Here is a 17116-nt window from a genome sequence, read left to right as displayed (position 1 = left end):
TGGAGGTGCTGGTGTTGGACTGGGGTGGACAAAGTTAAAAATCACACTCAACACCAGGTTATAGTCCAACAGGTTTATTTGGAAGCACTAACTTGCAGAGCACTGCTACTTCATCAGGGGGCTGTGGAGCAGGATCATAAGGTAGAATTTATTGCAAAAGAGTATAGTGTCATTGCAACTGAAATGATACATTGAACAAACCTAGATTACACTTAAGTCTTTCAGCTTTTAGAATGGGTTGCAGGTTTCAATTCATTAATGTGTAAATCCCAGAACTTCTTTGAAGTCACATTCTCAAGATAACTTAAGATTGTTTACAAGTAGTGACATCTCAGCTCAGACAATGCAAAGGTGTGAAGTTGGAGTCTCTGTATCCCAAATTTGAGGCAGACTGGTTTTATTTCGAAAGTGAGAATTTATAAAATGTTATATGGATTGACTGCCTGCTGTTATGTGTTTTTTGAGCAAGAATAGAATGTATCTGCAAATACAATTCTGCAAATGCAAATTCACCCCATAGACTGCCCAAAGGATGCCCTGAGGTATGGTACATTGGCGACATCAAGCAACTGCTATGACAAAGGATGAATGGGCACTGCGGAACAATAGCCAGACAGGGATGTTCCCTCCCAGTCAGGGAACACTTCAGCGGTCTCTGATCTGGCCTCGGATCTTCAGGTGACCATCCTCTAAGGCAAACTTCTGGATATGCAACAACGCAGAGTTGATGAGCAGAGGCTGATAGCCAAGTTTGGTACCCACGGGGAAGGCCTCAACTGGGACCTTGGGTTCATGTCACGCTACAGGTGACCCCACTACACAATACACTCTCTCTCACATGTGCGAACACTCTTACATACACTCTCAGACCCTCTCATACACATGCTCTCTCTCAGATATACACATACACTCCCCACACTCCCATCCACGTGCACACCCTCTCAAAGGTTGATACTCCATCACACTCATGCGCACACTATCAACCTTGTGCACACAAACACATACACTCTTGCGTACAGTCCCTTTCTCACGCATACACACACTCACTCTCCTTTCTCTTCACTGCCCCCTCCCCCATGTGCGCAGACAAGTCTATGAGGTGAATTTGCATTGGCAGACACATTCTGTTTTTGGTCAAAAAGCATACAACCTGCAGGCAGTAATCCATATAACATTTTATAAATTCCTGTTTTGGGAATAGAACCGGTCTGACTCAAAATTGGGATATAGACAGACTCTAAACTCACACCTTTAATACAATGTCTGAGCTGGGATGTCTATTTTATATACAAAACCTTAAGTTATCTTGAGAATGTGACTTTAAATTGGAATTTACATATAAGTGAACCGAAACCTGCAACCCATTCTAAAAGCTGAAAGACTTATTAGCGACCGAAGTTTGTTCAATATATCATTTTAATTGCTTGACATCGTCATCTTTTGTTATAAATTCTGTCTTATGATCCTGCTCCACTAGTTACCCAATGAAGGAGCAGTACTCTGAAAGCTAGGACTTCCAAATAAACCTGTTGGACTAGAACTTGGTGTTGTGATTTTTAACATTGTAATTTCTGAAAGAATATACTACCTCAACTTAAACGTAGAGCAAAGAAAGGAACAGCTAATTGATTAGAAAATACCTCCCTTCTGAAATATTTTGGTGTAAGGAAAATAGGATGTACAAAGATTGCTAAAACACCAAGTCTTTCTAGATTACAGGTAATACAGGTTCCAGGACTATAATAAACACAACAAGAATATAAAGCTCAGGCATGTCATTGCTCCGGATGGCAGGCGCTTAGAACAGACAGACATTTCTTTGGTGATATGCTGTATATTCTCCTCTCTGCATTAGTAAAACTTATCTTTTCAGTGCTCCTTATGCTGGTGTCAGATTCAAAGAAACTACAGCACCAAAACGTTGAAGGAAATGCAACAGTGTTTTATTTTAATATTGTCAGTTATAAGGTTTTCATCTGACGCTAGTGAGGGTTTCTTGCCGCCTCCTTTTCACTCACTGCTTCTGCATAAAGAGAAAAAGAAAAATACAATTCTTCCATGTCAGTTCTTGCAGAATTCCAGTTTCACATGATTTGGCTTTCAGAAAACCATGGAGTAAATAATAAATCCCATTTTAATGCTAAAGTTGATTGGCAAATTAAGTTCGATATTTAATTACAAATTTCACACCCTCAATTAATGTTTCCAAATTGCACTCCTCCTAGTTTTTCTCTTGCTGAGCACTTCTGTGAATTTTTCTTCAGCCATATTCCTCCTGGGGATTTGCCTGTGCTGCTTTCTTGGTGTATCAGTAAGTTTCATCCCCTTCCCTTTTCTTTACAATGCATGGCAAGATCTGGAACTCAGTAAGTGAGGAACCATGGTCCCAAATTTTGTGCTGTCAGTCCATGAAATGGGCTCTGTGTACAGCCTGTATTTGCAAGGTTTGTCTTTTTCCATAGAGGTCTAATCTGTGAAGTGCACCGTCAAAGCTAGAGATTATTTTTGTTTTGCAAAGGTTTGTATTCTTTGCACCCATCAACGGCTGCAGCAAATTAATTACCTCATTCTCACTTTTCAGAATGTGACATTCCATATCTGAACAAATCAGTTTAACACCTTCTTCTGTGTCTACCCAGCTCAACTGATTTAATTCAGCTCTAATCTCACTTATTGAAAATATCAAGCAGCATTTTAGTAAACAAACTCGTTTACATAGAATGTAAAGATGCACTTTTCTTAAACAAATTTATAATCAATATCTATATGGATATATATTTGGGCAGTGGTTCTAGCATTTCTCCAACTAGAGGCAATGGGTTGCACCTGAGTTTGTCACATTTCGATTGAGCATCATCTAATTTGGTTTACAGGCTGACTGATGACTGGGATTCTCTTCTACAACTGGCATAGATCATTAGCATTGGCCTGTTGTTGATTGATGTTCTCTTTCTCAGTCTCCCCTTTCCGCTATCCGGTTACGTCTGCCTGCTTTTCCATACCCTCCCTGACTGCTCATCTCGGGTTGACAGCCAAGACTTCTCATGCATCAACCCCTACACCAGCCAACCTAATGTCTAATTTCTGGATGTCCCTGTATCTCAGAAGAGGCTGACCTCTTGGTCCCATGCCAAAAGCAAACATTCCATCAACAGTGCCATTGGGAATGCAGCCATCATCTAATGGGCATTCTTTAATATTCTCAACCATCAAATTCACCTCGAGAGCAAACATGCTGGGAATGCTGCATGCTGGTGTATTTCTGTATCTCACTTTTCCCTGGCATTGCCACTTTTCATCTGAGACAATGGAGGCGGAAGCTGTGATGTTTATGTAGAGAGGAATGCTGCCTCCAAGCCTCTTTGATTACGCCTACTTGGATTTAAAGTGATTATGGATTTGAACTATCAATTTAATGTTATAATTTCTTCTGTCATTTAAAGATCTCATCTGTACTAAATGTTAATACTGTATATTTGTACTGTTTAGAGGGGTTTATCAAATGTGGTTGCAGTCAAAATGGAGATATCAGACTTTCAGCCAAAGTAAAGGTTTCCCACATTTTCATTGGAAAATTGAGCAATCTCTTGCCTTTCAATTTAGTTTGGGGGTTGGTTGTTTGGACAGCTGGTTTTCAATACAGGTGATGCCAACAGGGTGGGTCATCTCCTGCACTGGATGAGGTTACCTTGAAGGATTCTCGTTCTCAAACTTTCCCTTTGTCTGAGGCATAATGACCCTCAGATTAAACCAGCTGTCTCTATCTCTCTCTCTCTAATAACAGAGGAGCCCTGTGGTCTGGTAAGATTATGGTGACTTTACCATTTTACACACTGCATGACCTTTCCCATGATGCTTGGCAAGAATTTGCTTTGATAATTGGTTCAGTCACTGTGACTCCCTTTGTTTTTGCACAAGCTGACAGTTTGTTCGTTTTTGCACAACACAAATATTGAGGCACAAATATTTCCTTCCAACAGAGACATGAATACTGGAGGTCAATGCCAGTTTTCAACATTTGAAGATTTTTGATGTGATGAAATGCCTTTGTTTTCTGGGGCTTTACCACTGTTAAGATGGCCAATGACTTTGTTGAGATTTGTTATTGTTAACTCACTATCCAGCTCCTCCATGACATGATGGAATAACAGTGAGAGTTTCTTAGGAGACAATATGTTCTGTTATGTCGAGTTGTATGTAAAAGAAAGTGAGGACTGCAGATGCTGGAGATCAGAGTCTAGTGCAGTGCTGGAAAAGCACAACAGGTCAGGCAGTATCAAAGGAGCAGGAGAATCAATGTTTCGAGTATATGCCCTTCATTAGGAATGTGGCTTGTGAGCTTTAAGGGGGCTGAGAGATAAATGGGAGGGTGGTGGGGTTGGATGAAAGGAATCGGCAAATGTGATGGATAGATGAAGGTGGGGGTGAAGGTGATAGGTTGGGAGGGTGGAGCGGATTGATGAAAAGCTGATGGACAGGTAAAGAGGGCAGTGCTGAGTTGGAGGCTTGGGACTGGGATGAGGTGGGGGGGAGGGAAATGCAGAAACTGGCTAAATGAACATTAATCCCATATGTTTGCAGGTCTCAAAGTGGAATGAGGTATTCTTCCTCCTGGTGTCAGGTGGTTAGAGTTTGGCAATGGAGGTGGCCCAGGACCTGCATTTACTTGGGGGAGTTGAAGTGTTCAGCCACGGAGTGGTGGGGTTGGTTGGTTTGGGTGTCCGAGATGTTGTCTGAAACAATCCACAAGTTGGCATCCTGTCTCCCCGATGTAGAGGAGACTATATCATGTGCAATGGATACAGTAGATGACATTAGTAGAGTTACAGGTGAATTTCTGTTGGATGGGGAAGGATCCTTGGGGGCCTTGGATGGAGGTGAGGAAGAAGGTGTAGGCGTAGGTTTTGCACTTCCTGCGGTGGTAGTGGAAGGTGCTGGGAGTGGATTGTGGGCTGGTGGGGGGCATGGATCTGACTAGGAAGTTGCAGAGGGAATGGTCTCTCCAGAATGCTGATAGCGATGGGGAGGGAAATGTATGTCTGTTGCTGGAGCCAGTTTGTAGGTGGCAGAAGTGGCGGAGGATGATGCAATGTATCCAGATGTTGGCATGGTGGAAGGTGAGGACCGGGGGTTTCTGTCCTTTGTTGCGTTGGAAGGAGTGGAGTTTGAGTACAGAGGTGCAGGAAGAGGGGAGATGCCCTGGAGGGCATAGTTAACCACGTAGGAGGGGAAATTGCGATCTTTTGAAGAAGGAGGCCATGTTGGATTTTCTAAGGCGGAATTGATCATCCTGGGGACAGATGCAGCAGAGGAATAAGAGATATCATTTTTACAGGAGGTAAGATAGGAGGAGATGTAATCTAGGTAGTTGTGAAAGCCAGTGGGCATGTCGTAGATGTCTGTGGTTAGTTTGGTCACCGGAGGTGGAGAGGTCCAGGAAGGGGAGGGAGGTATCTGAGATGGTGAATTTGAGGTCGTGGTGAAAGGTCTTAGTGAAGTTGATGAACTGTTCAGCTTCCTCGTGGGAACACAAGCTAGCGCCAATACAGTCATCGATGTCGATAGGGCTTTACCCACCTTTCCATCTGCTTCATAACTTTGTCTTTGAGGAAGTTGATTTGGTCAGTACAAGGCCTATTGTTTTCTTCATTCCTTCATATGTTCCTCTCGTACCTCTGGATTCAGCAGCAGACTTAATGCTTTCACCGAGTTTGAACCGGTATTGATTGGCATTGTACTGACCTTTCTGTTAAGACATGATCCTGGCAGCTCTAAGACCATCTGGACTTTGTTCGCTGAGGACATTTTTGGAATTAGAGGACTCTCCTCTTGGTAGCAGTGACTGGTTCTATTTCAATCCAACAACCTCAAACCATTCAGTATTCCTCTGATCTCTCTTCCCTGCAATATTCACATTACTTTAGCCCTCATCTGAAACACCAGATGCCTATAATTGTGATATGACTTTGTGGCAGTTCGATCTCACTCAATTTCTTTCTGGATAAGCTTCCAGTTTAACTGATGTAAAGTCATGAGTCTTAACCAAGGAGTATTTTTGTCTAAAAATTTGTTCACATGCCCCATAAGATTAGGCTGAAAAGAAGCAAAATGTACTATGTTACAATCACTGGAAATGTTCAAATTTTACATTGCCATTTCGACTAATAGGCAGCTGCATTGTGATTCAGTAAACATGAAGCTGTTTTAAATGTGAGATTCATCTTCAGACAGTGACCTGTCAAGATGTGGAATTGATGGTTAAAGAGCAGATTTATGGCAGGACTGAAACTGATGACTTCAGCTTTTTCAATGTTTAATTTTAGAAATGTCTGGCTCAATCAACAGGCAATTTTGAAAATAATGTCTGACAAGTTACCATAGTTGTGGGATATAATACGTCACGTGAGAGGGGATTGGTTGCTGATAAATTTAACCTAAGGGTCGTCATATCTCCAGGTTGAGAAGGCAGGACCCTCATGGTGACCTCAGCCAGTGTGGGAATTGAACCCATGCTGTTGGTCTGACTCTGCATTGGCAACCCAGCTATCCAGCCAACCGATCCCCTAATAGCAGTCACAGTGAAAAGATCAAATAGGTAGTGATGAGGTTAATCTGGAATTTTGTCGAACAAGTATGAACTGCCTTGGTCTCCAGAATCCTTGGTAATCCTAGATTCCAAACACACTCACTTGTATAATTTTAATAAGCACTTGCACTGAAATAAATGAACTAGTTTGCAAGAGTGAAGCATACATACGTGTGCATACTGCAAATGTCAACTACAGCCAATTGACTTGAGTGTCTCTAAAGTGTCACCATAACTTCAGTTGATGGATTTATTACACACTTGAGAATGTTCACAAGTCATTGAGATGACAATTCTCTTTTCTGGGTCAGTGGAAAAGGTTGAACGTTTTCACAACTTACTTTTTGTAAAATCTACAAGGCAAGTTCATGAAACTTGTGTTGAATTATCTACATCATTGTGTCCTCAGTAAAAGCGATATACTGCTGCTTCTGTCAATAATAAAATACATTGAGCAGGATAAAACAAATACTGAAATTATTAAGGAAGTGCTTCAACAGATGTCAAATTCAAATACTCTGAACATTTGATGTAATAATTTGCTATTCTTACATATTAATCTCCATCCTTCCCAATATTATTATTTATTAACTATTTCACCTGTATGCTGTCTCATGCTGTTCCAGGAATAGAACCTCCATCCTCACTCAATCTGTGATGATCCAAGTCATCTTCAGGCACAATTCCAGCTTATGATCTATGTAAGCATGGGTGAATCACCACCCCACTTTTCAAACCCTTCAGTTTTCTGCAACAAATAGCTGAACTTCCCTCGCCCCTGATGGAAATGTTGCCATTGCAGCTGGTAAATATTGCAAACTTTTAAAAAATGGGATTCTTGATGGTAGAGAAGAATGTGCCTGATTTTGTATCCAGTGTTGGGAAGACGAGGTGAAAATCTTGCTAATGAACAGTGGGAGGCCTTTTTGCATGTATTACAACCCTTCATCACCTAGTCATGCTTCATTCATATGCAGTTTCCCAGTCAGTGGAGAGAAACTGGGCATGGATAATTCTCAAACTAGACTTGGCATTTGTTGAGCTCAGATCACCGGCTCCTCTAGGTCTCCACTTCGGACTGCAGTCCCCAGAATCTCTGGGCACACTCAGTGGGCAGCAACTGCCTGCAGCTCTCTGTCCACAGCATTTGGCCAGCCTCACCACATCATGGCACATGTCCACTCACTCACAGTACAGATAACCGCTCCAATACTTCATTATGGAAGGCACTGAAAACATTTCATTGAAATGTCAGGCCACTCTGCAAGTAACGAAAGACACCCATCTCATGATCAGGGTTGCATCACAGGGCTCGTGACTTGCTCCCTTGGCACTCACGTTCTGTGTTTGCCTGGTGCTCACAGCATCTCCGCCTAGCTTCCCCCCATTTTCAGCCAGAGCTTAACTGCTCACAGTACTTATCTTGCTTTGCCTTTTAGCACAGAAACAAGGTCAGGCATCTTGACGTGACTGTCAGCAATCAGTCAAGTGTGTGGATGTGTTGCTGTACAGCATTGTGTTATGTCAATGTCACACCTGCACCATATGCCAGTAACTTACAGAGCAAACACACTGAATCTGTTTCAAATAAATGGCCATGTTCAAAAGTCAAAGGCGAGTAGGCCTGAGTCACATCTACGGGGAATGTTTTCAGTTCGCGGTTACGGGCACAGCAAGTCAAGGGCAGGATCCAACCTCTGTCTCACAATGGTCCAGCGACTGGATCACAGTCAGTACTGCAGGGTTAGTGCAACCAGTCTGGGGAAGATGAACAAGCCAGCCAGATAATGCTGTATATGCAAACTTGCAGCGTGCCTATAGAACGAGTTAACTGGAGATTACAAAAAGACATACGTTGACATATTCCTAAGGTTTGATAAGTTAATAGGTAAATACACCCTTCCTCAGTAAATTTAGAATAAGGTCATAGAGATATACAGCATGGAAACACCCTTTAATTCAACTCGTTCATGCTCACTAGAAATCCTAAATAAATCTAGCCAGCCTTGGCCCATATCCCTCTAAACCCTTCCTATTCATGTACCATCCAGGTGCCTTTTAAATGTTGCAATTGTACCAGCCTCCACCACTACTTTGGCAGCTCATTCCATACATGTACCACCCTCTGTGAGAAAAAGTTGCCCCTTCGGTCCCTTTTAAATCTTTCCCCTCTCACCCTAAACCTATGCCCTCCACTTTTGGACTCATCCAAGCTGGGGAAAGACCTTGTCTGTTTTACCCTATCTATGTCCTCATGATTTTATAAATCTCTATAAGGTCATCCCTCAGTCTCCGACACTCCAGGAAAAATAGCCGCAGCCTATTCAGGCTTTCATAACTCAAAACCTCCAACGCTGGCAAAATCTTTAAATCTTATCTGAACCCTTTCAAGTCTCAACATCTTTCCTGTAGCAGGGAGACCAGAACTGCATGCAGTATTCCAAAAGTGCCCAAACCAAAGTCCTGTACAGCTGCAATGTGACCTCCCAACTTGTATTAAGGTAGCAGCTACAGAGGATGCAATTATTAAGATACACTAGACAGAACGAAAACATGGTGGCTCAGTGGTTAGCATTACTGCCTCACAGTGCCAGGGACCTGAGTTCAATTATAGACTTAGGTGACTGTGTGGAGTTTGCACATTCTCTCTGTGTTGGTGTGGGTTTCCTCCAGGTGCTCTAGTTTCCTCCCACAGTCTAAAGGTGTGCAGATTAGGTGGATTAGCCATGCTAAATATGGGGTTACAGGTCTAGAGGATGAGACTGAGGGGATGGTTTTCCAAGGATCAGTGCAGACTTTATGAGCCACATGACCTCTTTACATGTTGTGGTTGATATATTTTTATTTATTTTGTTTTTAAAAAGTGATCTCAAAATATGCGCAATGCTGAAGGTATTGTATTAACAATAAAATTAAAGTTAATTTTAAAAGAAATGAAAATAGAATAATCCAAACTATCCATTTATCATGCAAATTCTAAGATTTTTAAACACACAGTAAAAGTACAATCCCATTAATCTCACAACATGATTTCTTATCAATTAAAAAGAAACAAAACAGCATCTGCATATTACCTGAGAAACCCTCTTGTACAGTGTCCAAAATACACTCATAATACTTATATAATTCACTTGTGACTTCACCTCTTGGATTGGAACTGCAACAGCTTCTTCTTGGAGCTATTGTACACATAATTAAACATACTCATCTTAAAGTAATCTCTTTGTGGTTTTATCCTAACATTTCTGGATTAGTACTTTCTCACTAAGGTACATTGTTCACTATAAATTCTTCTCTTCGAAGGAGTATTTTTCTACATAGTCATCCTATTTCAGGATTATTTACTTAGCATCAATAGTGAAAGTAAAAGTATCTCTGTTATAGAGATTTTCCTTCAGCTTAAAAAGCTCCAGGTGTCTCATAAAAAAAAATCTAAGCCCATTTTTACCTTGCTGTGTTGCAACACAATCTAACAAAACCCATTCACAGTAAAACCAGGCTTCAAAAGCTGTTTTTTAAAAGAAAAAACTATTGCTACAGAAATTCATACAAGTTAGTTATTAATTTCAGACACACAGCCCACAAGTTACTAATTTAAAATCAAAAATCTAAACTCTCGACAAACAACTTTAAAAATTATACACAAAAATAGAAATTGCTGTAAAAGCTCAGCAGGTTGGGCAGCATCAGTGGAGAGAAATCATTTAGTGTTTTAATCGAGTAACCCTTCCTCAGAACTGACCCGAAATGTTAACTCTGATGTCTCTCCACAGATGCTGCCTGACCTGCTATGCTTTTCCAGCAGTTCCTATATTTGTTTCTGATTTACAGCATCCACAGTTGTTTTGGTTTTTTAAAATTATGAAGTAATTAAAGTTTATATTGCAAAGTGATCTTGTAATTGAGAAAACTCACACCGCTAATTGACACAACAGTGAATCTGTGCAGTTACTGCCTTTGCTGTTGAATTCATGTATCGCTGGACGTCAGAGAGCGACTGGGAAAATTAACAGTAAAATTCACAACTGATATTGGAGGAACCTGTTTGGTAGAGTTCACAGCACAGAAACAGATAAGTAAATAGCTTTAAGTGTGGCCTTGTTGTAAATCTGCACTAGTGAGTAGAATGGGTTCTTTCTTGATTATACGTTTTGTTGAGATATGTCTCTTGATTAAACTTAAAAATGTAAGCCATAAGTATCAAGTTAGCCTGGAGCAGTATTTTGTAGAGGATTAAGATGGTGCAATGTTTGGGATCTGCAGATTGGAAGAAGCAAAGATGGCCCTCAGTGGAGTGATATGCTCTTCTTGTCGGATATGGGAGTTTAGGGAAATTTTATGTTACTGAGGATTATATCTGCAATAAATGCCATTGGTTGCAAATCCCATCAGATCAAATAGATTAGTTGGAGCGACAGTTAGAAGCAATGAGGAATTTACAAGAGCAAACATTAAATTATAGGCAGCTATAGGAAGGGAGAAAAGCTGCAGATATAGTCACATAGATGGGCTAACTCCAGGAAAGGTAAGAGAGGTAAGCAGGTAGTGCAGGAATATTCTGTGGCTATCCCTTTTTCAAACAGGTATGCTGTTTTGGAAAATGCAGGGGGTGATGGATTCTCAGGGGAATGTAATACTAATGCAATGAAGAGTACATCGGGTTCCAAGAGATTGATTGATTGTGTTAGGGGACTGTCTTGTCCGAGGCACAGACAGATATTTCTGCGGCCAGCAGCGAAAAATCAGAATGGTGCTGCCTCCCTGGTGCCAAGAACAAGAATGTCTGAGGGTGCACAATGTTCTCAAGGGGGATTGGCCCAGCAGGAGGTCATTGTACACATTGGAATCAACGACATAGGAAGTCAAAAGGATGAGATTCTGAAGGGACAATAGAGAGTCAGGCAGGAATTTAAAAAGGAGATCCTTGAAAGTAGTAATATCTGGATTACCCCGGTGCTGCGAGTTAGTGAGGGTAGCAATAGGAGGATAGAAAAGATGAATGCATGGCTGAGGAGCTGGTGTATGGGAGAAGGATTCACATTTTTGGATCATTGGAATCTGTTCTGGGACAGAAGTGACCTGTACAAGAAGGACGGATTGCAGCTAAATTGGAAGGGGACTAGTATACTGACAGGGAGCTGCTCAGAAGGATTTAAACTAGTAAGGTGGGAGGGTGGGACCGAGGGAGATAGTGAAGATAGAGATCAATCTGAGACTGGTACAGTTGAGAACAGAAGTGAGTCAAACAGTCAGGGCAGGCAGGGACAAGGTAGGATTAATAAATTAAACTGCATTTATTTCAATGCAAGAGGCCTAACAGGGAAGGCAGATGAACTCAGGGCATGGTGAGGAACATGGGACTGGGATATCATAGCAATTACAGAAACATGGCTCAGGGTTGTAAGGACTGGCAGCTTAATGTTCCAGGATACAAATGCTACAGGAAGGATAGAAAGGGAGGCAAGAGAGGAGGAGGGAGTGGTCTTTTTGATAATGGATAGCATTACAACTGTACTGAGGAAGGATATTCCCGGAAATACATCCAGGGAAGTTATTTGGGTGGAACTGAGAAATAAGAAAGTGATGATCACCTTATTGGGGTTGTATTCTAGACCCCTAATAGTCAGAAGAAAATTGAGAAACAAACTTATAAGGAGTTCTCAGCTATCTGTAAGAATAATAGGGTGGTTATGGTAGGGGATTTTAACTTTCCGAACATAGGCTGGGACTGCCATAGTGTTAAACGTTTAGATGGAGAGGAATTTCTTAAGTGTGTACAAGGAAGTTTTCTGATTCAGTATGTGGATGTACCTACTACAGAAGGTGCTAAAACTTGACCTACTCTTGGAAAAAAGGCAGGGCACGTGACTGAGGTGTCAGTGGGGGAGCACTATGGGGCCAGCGACCATAATTCTATTAGCTTTAAAATAGGGATGGAAAAGGATAGACCAGATCTAAAAGTTGACGTTCTAAATTGGAGAAAGGCGAATTTTGACAGTGTTAGGCAAGAACGTTTGAAAGCTGATTGGGAGCAAATGTTCGCAGGTAAAGGGACGGCTGGAAAATGGGAAGCCTTCAGAAATAAGATAATGAGAGTCCAGAGACAGTGTATTCCTGTTAGGTGAAAGGGAAGACTGCTAGGTATAAGGAATGATGAATGACTAAAGAAATTGAGGGTTTGGTGAAGAAAAAGAAGGAAGCATATGTCAGGTATAGACAGGAGAGATCGAGTGAATCCCTAGAGTATAAAGGCAGAAGGAGTATACTTAAGAGGGAAATTAGGAGGACAAAAAGGGGACATAAGATAGCTTTGGCACATAGGGTTAAGGAGAATCCAAAGAGTTTTACAAATACATTAAGGACAAAAGGGTAACTAAGGAGAGAATAGGGCCCCTCAAAGATCAGCAAGGCAGCCTTTGTTTGGAGCCGTAAGGGATGGGGGCAATATTAAATGAGTATTTTGCATCAGTGTTTACTGTGGAGAAGAACAAGAAGCATTTGGAATTTTGGAAATAGATGGTCACACCTTGAAACATGTTCATATTACAGAGAAAGAAGTGCTGGATGTCTTCAAATGCAAAAAATTGATAAATCCCCAGGACCTGATTAGGTGTACTCTAGAACTCTAGGAAGCTAGGCAAGTGATTGCTGGGTCCCTTGCTGAGATATTTGTATCATCATTAGTCACAGGTGAGGTGCCAGAAGACTAGAGGTTGGCTAACGTTGTGCCACTATTTAAGAAAGGTGGTAAGGACAAGTGAGGGAACTATAGACCGGCGAGCCTGATGATGCTGGTTGGCAAGTTGTTGGATAGAATCCTGAGGGACGGGATGTGCATGTATTTGGAATGGTAAGTACTGATCAGGGATTGTCAAAATGGCTTTGTGTGTGGGAAATCATGTCTAACAGACTTGACTGAGTTTTTTGAAGAAGTAATAAAGGAGATTGAGGGCAGAGCAGTAGACGTGATCTATATGGACTTCAGTAAGGCATTTGACAAGGTTCCCCATGGGAGATTGGTTAGCAAGGTTAGATCTCATGGAATACAGGGACAACCAGCCATTTGGATTGAGAATTTGCTCAAAGGAAGACGACAAAGAATGATGGTAGAGGATTGTTTATCAGAACTGGAGGCCTGTGACCAGTGGAGTGCCACAAGGATCGGTGCTGGATCACTAATTTTCATCATTTATATAAATGATTTGGATGCGAGCATAAGAGGTACAGTTAGTAAGTTTGCAGATGACACCAAAATTGGAGGTGTAGTGGACAGCAAAGAAGGTTCCCTCAGATTACAATGGGATCTTGATCAGATGGACCAATGGGCTGAGAAGTGGCAGATGGAGTTTAATTCAGATAAATGATAGGTGCTGCATTTTGGGAAAGCAAATCTTTGCAGGATTCATACAGTTAATGGTAAGGTCTTCGAGTGTGTTGCTGAACAAAGAGACCTTGGAGTGCAGGTTCATAGCTCCTTGAAAATGGAGTTGCAGCTAGATAGAAAGTGAAGAAGGTGTTTGGTATGCTTTCTATTATTGGTCAGAGTATTGAGTACAGGAGTTGGGAGGTCATGTTGCAGTTGTACAGGGCATGGGTTCGGCCACTTTTGGCATATTGCATACAATTCTGTCTCCTTCCTATTGGAAGGATGTTGTGAAACTTGAAAGGGTTCAGAAAAGATTTACAAGGATGTTGCCAGGGTTGGAGGATTTGAGCTATAGGGAGAGGTTGAATTGGCTGGAGCTGTTTTTCCCTGGAGCATCGGAGGTTGAGGGGTGATTTTATAGAGGTTTATAAAATCGTGAGGGATATGGATAGGATAAATAGACAAAGTCTCTTCCCTAGGTTGGGGGAGTTCAGAACTAGAGGGCATTGTTAAGGGTGAGAGGGTAAAGACATAAAAGAGACTGAAGGGGCAATTTTTTCCACGCAGAAGGTGGTACGTGTATGGAATGAGCTGCCAGAGGAAGTGGTGGAGGCTGGTACAATTGCAACATTTAAGAGGCATTTGGGTGGGTATATTAATAGGAAGGATTTGGAGGGATATGGGCCTGGTGCTGCCAGGTGAGAACAGATTGGGTTGGGATATCTGGTCAGCATGGAAGAGTTGGAAGGAAGGGTCTGCTTCTATGCTGCACATTTCTCTGACGCTATGACTCTACTAAACATTGTCCGACAAGTAAGAGTTACAATTGGCATTCTATAATTTTCCACTGCCCCTTAGATCTTGCACAGTTTGGTCAGTTTTATTTCTACTAATAATATCTTTGACAATACAGAGTTGCAGTTTGCTCAAATTATATTTTCCTTTTTAATGGCAACATGAGAGCTACTTGGACACTTCTTCAGTATTATTTTGTGCTGCTTGTGGTATTGCCATTAAGTGTACTTACCATAGATTAATTTAGCATGAATCCACGTGCATCAAAGCATGCTGTTTACGTGTCAGAATAAAGTCACGCCACTGAAGTTGCTTTGTCTCACCAAACAGTGCTGCACTTACAATTCTTTAAGCATGTCTTTCTACAGTGAGGACGTTACAGCTTCAGATACAGCAGCTTGTTGCAGCTGATACCCACAAGCATAAAGAATAACAGTAGGTGAATGTCTTTGTAGACTCTTCATGGTTTTCTCTTCTGAATTGCTACAAAATTTATAGAAATGACTGCAGCCATTAGTAAACTAATATAGCCTAAACTCTATCACGTCACATTTAATATAAATAACAGCAGTAATAATATAGGAGAATTGATGTGCAATCACTAAAATATTGTTTATACAACCCATACAAATCAGCAATTAGAGTGAAATAGAAACATGGTCTCCAATTTGATGTGATGCCGAACTGAATGGAGGAATGTTATAGGGAAAAGAAAATGACAGGCTGAACTCATTTACAAACAAGTAATTCTGCCACCATATGAGTTTCTTTATTGAAATCTGCTGCAATAGAACACTATTAGGAAATGTAATCATTGAAATGACTTTTTGTTGGGGACAAATGCAACACCTGTTTCTGTGATGTCTGAATGCATTTACCAGCTGCTAGATTTGGTGTTCTGTGTGCTTGCATTGAAAACGAACAGGCTAGAGCTGTGTTTTCAGATGTACTTAGTGTTAACTGTTGAAGTTTTATTCTATTTCTCTTATGAGTTGTAAATTTAATGAAAATTATGGGCACTTGCATTTTATTGGCACAATGACACTCATGACAGAACATAACTTTAAAATGACAGAATATGTTGGAAAGCCATACTTGTCACATCAGCAAATAGATGAAAAAGAGATTAAAGGTTCCCTTTTTGTTTGAGAAGTAACTCATCCATTGGTTGTTTCCCGAAAAGTAATACTCAAGCCTTTTCCCGAGATATTTTTCCCTTGTGTGATAGACAAAAGACATGGAACTGACTTAGAATTTAATTATGTAATCCTTTACGTACCAATCCTCAATCGAAAATATACATTAATTGCAACATTTGCTGCTTCTTTCTTCTATCTTAACTTCAACATTAACTCACTGAATTCAATTTCACTTTACTTAGTTTAACATCAGTCAACACCAGGTTATACTCCATCATGTTTATTTGGAAGCAATGGCTTTCGGAGTGCTGCTCCTTCATCAAGTAGCTTTGGAAGAGGATCATAGGACACAGAACTTATACCAAAAACCTAGTGTCATACAATTAAAATGATACATTGAACAAACCTAGATTGCTGTTAAGCCTTCCATCTTTTAGAATGGGATGCAGGTTTCAGTTCATTAATATGTGAACTTCTTTAAAGTCACTACTATTAAGTTATATATTAATAACCAAAACCTGCAACCCATTCTAAAAGATGAAAGACTTACATCAAACAAACCTAGATTGCTGTTATCATTTTAATTGTATGACACAGTAATCTTTTGGTATAAATTCTATCTTATGATCCTCTTCTAAAGCTACCTGATGAAGGAGCAGCGCTCAGAAAGCTAGTGCTTCCAAATAAACCTGTTGGACTATAACCTGGTGTTGTGTGATTTTTAACTTTGTCCACCCCAGTTCAACACCAGCACCTCCACATCATTACTTTATTTAATTCACATTTAACCCTAACTCTTACTTTAACTCTGAGTTTGGCTTAAATCAGATACTACCCCCATTTGAATGAAGTGGTCAACTCTGTTCTCCGTGTAGGTCTTGCCTCCTGGTACATGGCCTCTCTGAAGATTACATCTGGGCACATGCAACTCAAATGTGGTCTTGAAGGCTTCTCCTGCAAAAATTCCTTTGTTCAGTGGACTTGTTTGAAAATGTGCTTCTGAAGATCTATGACCCTTAAAGAGGGGTCTCTTGGTTCGAGATTGGTCAAAAGAATTGACAAATGCAGTCTGTGCAAAAGCAAGGGCCATTAGTTTATTGAATTAAGGTATCTTGACGCAATTCTATTCAGCAACACAGAGGTTAAAACTGCGGTGTTCCGTGGTGAAGTTGCGCAATTACATTTGAAAATTATACATTATTTATATGTTTTTAAGAAATAGTACATCCT

This window comes from Chiloscyllium plagiosum, chromosome 35 (genome assembly GCF_004010195.1).
Source record: "Chiloscyllium plagiosum isolate BGI_BamShark_2017 chromosome 35, ASM401019v2, whole genome shotgun sequence".
NCBI classification, from domain to species: Eukaryota; Metazoa; Chordata; class Chondrichthyes; order Orectolobiformes; family Hemiscylliidae; genus Chiloscyllium; species Chiloscyllium plagiosum.
This window is presented reverse-complemented; position numbering follows the sequence as displayed.